The sequence below is a fragment of the Alligator mississippiensis genome, chromosome 5, assembly GCF_030867095.1.
Source record: "Alligator mississippiensis isolate rAllMis1 chromosome 5, rAllMis1, whole genome shotgun sequence".
Classification (NCBI taxonomy): domain Eukaryota; kingdom Metazoa; phylum Chordata; order Crocodylia; family Alligatoridae; genus Alligator; species Alligator mississippiensis.
Window position 1 is genome coordinate 167,369,699 of NC_081828.1, and position 7,371 is coordinate 167,377,069.

Here is a 7,371-nt window from a genome sequence, read left to right on the forward strand (position 1 = left end):
AATTAAAGAGGAAGGAGTTTAAAGGAAAGGTTTAAAAGCGATTTATAGCAAGCAGTTGAAGGCAATGGACAAGGATGTACACTAAAGGAAGGTGGCACAGGGTGAGTGGGGGTGCCTGTCAACCTCGCAATTTCCCCTCTCATGTGAGCAAAGGTCTGGGGATCACTAAAATGGAAATAAAACCTCTAAATACTGTAAACAGCTAAGAACCAGAAAATAGGAAATTAAGGTATGCATGTGTGATAGAACAGTCATCCGATGTATGATGTAGTGGACAGAACAGCAGAGAGAAAATGATAAAACCTTGTTTTGTCACTACTTTGCTGAGTGATTCTGGAGGCAATGAGGTTTTTCTCCTCACTAAATGATCTGAGATTTACTGATGAAAAGTATTAAGAACTAGCTATTATTACCTGACTACCACTGTGGCCTCAACTGCAGGTCAACAAATACTTTTCAAAACATTTTGGTCTGCTCAAAAAGTTTAAAAATCATAGGTAAAGCGAACTTTGTTAACTCAGAGTGAAGGTTCCTATGGGTATATTGAGCCTTCCTAAAATATCATATTCCGCAAAACTAAACATTTTGAAAACTAAGAAAAAAAAAAACAGTTGAGGCTCACACCCAGGCAACCTTAATCTGATGCTCTGCTACATCCATAGCACAAACTTGTGTTCTGCTTCTCCTCTATACTAAACAAAAGATATTCATTCTTGCTCTGCATTAGAATACCTAGCCAACAAACTGCATCTGCTGTTAAATTTTGTCCTCTTCACTGTCATGTGAAGACCTTGTTTAGTATTGTTTTGCACTTATGAATCATCAGAACTATATACATGTTTCATCTAACTCATTTAACTCACTCACTGCCCACCTCACTGGTGACACACCCCAATACAGGTAGACCTATTACAGACAGTCTACATAAAACAGTGCTCTCAGTGTACACACATACCTCTTTCCTTTAATCTCACATTGCCTTTCCAGATTGCTTTATTTGAATCAAATTTTGCCGAGCTGCTTCAACCACCTTTTCTACCAGTCAGAAAAAAGAAATACTGTCAATGCAGCAGATAACTGCCAGTAGCCATTGCCAGCTACAGGTAAGGTGGAACAGAGCTAAATATGCACAGGCATTTCTCTGTTTGACAGTTTTCAAAAATTAAGTTTTTTGTTCAATTCTACATTGTGAAGGGGCTCAAGATACCACCAAGAACTTTAAAACTGAGCTTTATTTTTAAATCATTGGAGAGGAGTGACCGTATTTCACACACCCCATGCCATCTACACAATCTGATCAGTAGGTGTCAGATCTTTCTGGACAAACTAGCAAACAGATTTTTCTATCAAATGGCAACTGCACCAACATGAGGTAAAGCTATGTTAGTTTTGATTAACAGTGATACTGTAGTTGTAGAGGAACTGGTTGTGGGAACCAACCAACTGGTTGTAGGAAATAATCTTGGATCAAGTGATCATGAGTTGTTTCAGTCTATGCTCAATTGCAGGAGAGACAAGAATAGGTCATAATGAGGGCCTTGGACTTTAGAAGGACTAACTTAACTAACTAGATTAGAGAGCTATGAAACCTGGTGTGGAAACTGCACAGAACTATTTTAAGGAAAAAAAGGCAAATACTGTCAAGTGCTTGCATGCCAAGCAAGTGAAAAAAAATGGTAGGGAAGGGCCACATGAATGAACTTGCATGGATGAACAGGAGCATCTAACAGGTCATTACAATTAGGCAAAGGATCTATAAACAATGGAAAAATAAATCTGATCAGTAAGGAAGGATGAATCTCTTTCTATGGTCAAGGATAGCAGAAACAAAGAAAAGCAAAAGGCTTAAATGAGCTTGACGTTGCAGATAATATTAGAACTAATAGTAAAAGCTTCAACAAAAAGAGAACCAAGAAGAACAAGGTAGGACCATCCACTGAAGGAGAGGACAACCTAAGCACAGCCCCAAAACTTAACAAATACTGTTTCAGTCCTCACTCAAACAGAGATAACTGAAGATATTAGTGGAGTACCGTACAGCAATGAATAAAAATAAGTTACGTGAATAAAAAAGTTACCATTATCTGACATGGAAGCAAAACTTAGATTGCTGGCTGGTACAAAATCAGGGGGTTCAGATAATCTCCATCGTATTCCTGAAGGAATTCACGCAAAGAAGAGAAATTACTCTACTACGGCTCTTCACTGGATTGGTCAACTAAGGGACAATACATACGACTAGAAAACAGTAAAGGGAGTGCTTGTTTCCAAAATAGGAGAAAGTGATCCAACACTTATAAGCAGTTAGCTTGACTTCAGTATCTATTCCAAATCCCTACCTACTGTTGAAGGAAGAGTCAGATATGAACAGAAACAGAAAATAGGACAAAATACTATGCGAGTTTAAACAATGAACAAACATGTCAGACTAAGGTAATATATAATTTTATGATAAAACAAAAGACCTCTTAGATAAATATGGACTTAACTTATTCAGATCTAAGCAAAGCTTTTGATACTGTGTCACATGGGAGATTATTGGTAAAACTGAATAGAACAGAACAGGGTTCAATACTACAATTGAGATGGCTCAAGGTAGACTATGCAGCAAGTTTTGCTGAAAGGGAAGTTATTGAACTAGAGATTACCAGCAATTGTATTCCATAGGGACCAGTATTAGGAGCTATCCCATTCAACACTTCTGTCTGCAACCCTGGTAATAGAGTTACCAGTAAGTGTCCTCAAGAAATTGCAAACAATGCTAAGCTGTGGGATATTGCCATTGTCAAAGAAGGCTGAACAGAAAGGTTTGGATAATATTGCGGAATACAGTATGGAAAAATGGAATGAAGTGCAACTGCATGAAATGCAAGGCTTGCACTTAGGAATGAATATCAAGGACTTCAACTATAAGATGAAGCTCATGGACTGAAGACATTTGAGGAAAAGAGGGACCTAGGTGTATTGGTCAATTACAAAATGACCACCAGTTGCCAGTGTGCTGAAGCAATGAAGAAGGCTGAATACAAACTTAGAGTGTATTAGAGGAGTATGTGAAACAGAAACAAGGAGGCATTGATAAGACCCAATTTAAATTACTGCAGTAGTTTTCAAACTCTGTTCTGTGGAACCTTGGGCTTCCATGATAGGTCATCAGAAGCTCCATAAAGATATTGGGGATGATGGCAGAGCAGGCTGGGAGGCACTGTGCCACCATTACTGGGCCTGGTCACCTGGCTCTGTGATAGTCTTTACGATAGGGATAGGGGTTCTGACACAGAACAATTAATAAGAAAGGGTTCTGCGACTTTAAAAAGCTTGAAAACCACTTGAATACTGCATGCATTTCTGATGGCCAAGGTTCAAGAAAGATAGACTTAAGCTGGAATGAGTTCAGAAAACAACTACTAAGTGATTAAGGGAATAGAAGCTTTTAATTATGAAATAAGAGTAAAGAATCTTGGAGAATGAGAAGAAATATGATCACTATTTGCAAGTACAATTGTCATGTGCATATTACGGGAGAAAAAGAGCTTTTCAGGCTGAAAACACCAGTGGCATTAGATCAAATGCCTATAAACTGGCATTCAAATATATTTAACTATCAAAACACTGAAGTCTTGGAGTGGGCTTCCAAGCAAAGAGGCGGTGAACAAGAACCCAGATCTCTAATACTGAATTGGGTAAGTGTATGAATAGGATTGTATGACAGGACAAGAGTTCTGACCCACCAATCAGTGTGTGATGTGGAATTGGGTGCTTTGCTGGTCACCAGCTAGGGCTAGGAAGGAATTTTTCGTTTTTTCATAAAAATGTGACTGACATCTTTTCTCCCCACCCCCTCTATTTTCTTCTGAGGTACTGGGACATTGGCCACAACTAAGATTGAGAGCTTTGACAGAGACATGCACACCGGTGCTTCTACTGCTACTTAGAAAGCTACTGGCTAGAGCATCTTCATCTTGCTTTTCTACTTAGGGACATAACAATTGCCAAATCTGGTGTCAAAAATAAATTGTTTTCTTAGATCAGACTGACAGGGAATATGGGGGTTTTATCTTCTCCTGTAGCATTGCCCTTTTTCCTAGGATCTTCTGTGTATATATGAACCAAGTGTTCTCTGTTGTTGCAGTGGCAGAGTATTGTTGGTGCTCTCATCTCCTGTATTTCTAGGGTATTCTTGGTGTCTTACGTATTCTTTCTGGTTGTTGGTGAGGGTTTAAAGTTGCAATTCTGGGGATTCCCTCAATTAATTGCCTGTGAACTCAAGGGATTGTATTGAATGGCCCTGGAGGCCCCCTGCATTCCTATGTTCCTATTTTCCTATATTATAGGCATTATGTGTTTTTTTTTTTAATAACAGCCATATTTTACCAGGCATAGAGAAAACCCTACATTTGCCAGGTTTCTCTGGCTATTCAGTCTTTTAAGTTAATCTATCATATTTGTTAAGATCCAAGATCTAATTGAATAATCCATAGAATTAGGTACAGAGAACAGATCCATAAGAAAATGACTCATACCTACAGAAAAAGCTTGTCAGGAAATACCAAGAAAATAAGAGAGAGACTTCTCAGTAACTTTGTATCTGGTATGCTAACAAATACAGTTAGTAGGTATTGGAGTATTTTACATTCATGCTTTCCATGAAAATAACGGAGGATGGCTGCAACATAGCAAACACTACTACAGTCTCTTCCTACGAGAGCGTTTCACCTACACTAAATAAACTGTTAAGAAAGACTATTCACAAAATATGGGGAAACTAAGAATTAAAGATAACTTGTATGAGCTATCTTCCAACAGTGACACTAATGGTCTTGGAAGCTGTTCTAACTCGGATCATCTGGTATCAGCCTCAGTTGATATACCAAGCATATAAATTAGGGGTAGTCTAACCTCCTTGAGCTACTTTTAGCAATATAAAAGCATGTATAAAAACAGACAGCTTTATCTAAAGGTTCAAGTACTTGTAGACTGAATAAGAAATAGCATCATTATTAGGAAGGACAAAGGCTGGCCCATCTCACAAACATATTATAGCCTAAAGAACTATCCACTAGCGATCAGTCTAAAACAGAATCCTAGGGCAAAATACTTTTAGATGTGGAACCACATTTTTCACTTCAGTGCCATCTCTGCCAACATTTGAGGCATGACAACTAAAAAATTCTCTCATTCACAGTAATGCTATAAATTCAGTTCAGAGTAGCATGGTCACACATTTGCAGTTTAAATATAGATATCCAGGACATAGAGGTTTTTTTAATTTTAACAATGGAATATATATTAGAAAAGAAGCAAATATAACCTTGAACCATAAAACACCAAAATGCTTAAGTATTACATTTATGATAAATGTGCCATCCATTAATTCTGACTGTAATATGCAAAGACTTAGAAGTGAGATTGTCAGACCTGATGGATTAGTAGCCTAACTACCACACTAAGAAAAATACACTATGACTGTATCACCCATCATATAAAATAGCTGCATAATAAAGTTATTTCTCTTCTTGACAGTTCAAATGAGAGTTCTGTTCAGTTTTGAGTAGGTTGCAGTATGCACAAACTACAACCCTAACCTACATATTCTGGCAGCGTAAATTAGACCTGCACAGTTTGCTTCAGACACCAACGTATTTTTACTCTGGAGTAAAACTTGAGGTAAATTATCCTTAAGTGCATTGCATGTCCGTAGCTTGACCAATCCACATCATGCAGCAGAACTCCATTATGCTAAGTGTTTTAATTCAATCAGCTATAGATAATAGCTCCACAAAGTCCCACTGAAGCATGTGATCTATACAGATGTTGGGAGTGCCAGGTCAAATTGATGCCATGGGCATGTGCTACACTATCCTCAGTGGGCCATCTAGTCTGACCCCCTGCCCCTGGCAGGCAAGAAAAGGGTCACCAAACCTGGGGTCATGTGAACCCAGCTAGGTGCCTGTCAAATCTCCTCTTGAAGACCCCCAAGGATGGGGTGAGCACCACCTGGAAGCCCATTCCAGATCCTGACAACCCTGACCGTGAAGAGCTTTTTTCTAATGTCCAGCCTAAACCTTCTCTCCAGTAGCTTATGGCCATTGTTCCTTATTGTTCCAGGGGGTGCCCTGGTAAACAGATTGTCACCTACTTCATATTGCTCTCCTATTATGAATTTGTACACCACTATAAGGTCCCCTCTCAGCCTTCTCATGGAGAGGCCGAAGAGGTTAAGGTCCCATAGCCTTTCCTCATAGGGTCTTCCCTGTAGGCCTCTAATCAGACGAGTGGCTCTTCTTTGGACCCTCTCCAGGTTGTTCACATCTCGCTTGAACTGCAGCATCCGGAACTGGACACACTACTCCAGCTGTGGCTTAACCAGTGCCAGAGAGAGAGAGGGAGAATCACCTGTTTTTGAAGCGCCTACGGATGCATGACAAGGTGCGATTGGCTTGGCTGACTACTTCATCGCATTGATGACTTGTGTTCATCCTGGAGTCAACAGTGAGTCCAAGATCGCTTTCTACCTCAGTGGTGCTGAGAAGGTCACCCCCCAGCCTGTAGGTATGATGGTAGTTCTTTCTTGCTAGATGCCACACCTTGCACTTGTCCTTATTGAATTGCATCCTGTTGCTCTCTGCCCACTTCCCCAACCTGTTTAGGTCAGCCTGGATTTAGTTCCTTCTCTCCAGGGTGTTAGCTTCACCCCATATTTTTGTGTCATCCATGAATTTGGACAGGGTGCTTCCTCTCCCAATCCAGATCACTGACGAAGATGTTGAACAGCATCGGCCCCAGAACTGAGCCCTGGGGGATTCCACTGCACACATCTTTCCAGGTTGACACCGACCCATCCACCACCACTCTGAGTGCAACCCTTGACCCAGTTTCCTAGCCAGTCTACTGTATAATCATCCAAGACAAATCTCCTCAGTTTATTTATAAGGATGGTATGGGATACTGTGTCAAAGGACCTCTTGAAGTCCAGATAGATAACATCCACCTCGACTTCTGCATCTAAACATTTGGTGGCCTTGTCGTAAAAAGACATTAAGTTAGTCAAGCAGGACCGGCCTGTTATAAACCCATGTTGGTTACCCCTCCACATCACATTAGCCAGCAGGCTCCCACAGATGCATTCCTTGATAATTTTTTCTAGGATTTTCTCAGGGATAAGGCTGACTGGTCTGCAGATCCTCCTTCCTTCCCTTCTTAAAGATTGGGGCGACATTGACCCTCTTCCAATCCTCTGGGCCCTGACCCGAGCACCATGAGTGCTCATATATCCTTGCCAGAGGTTCAGCTATGACACTCGCTAATTCCTTCATCACCCATGGGCGGAGTCCCTCCGATCCCAGTGATTTGAACACATCCAGTCCCTCC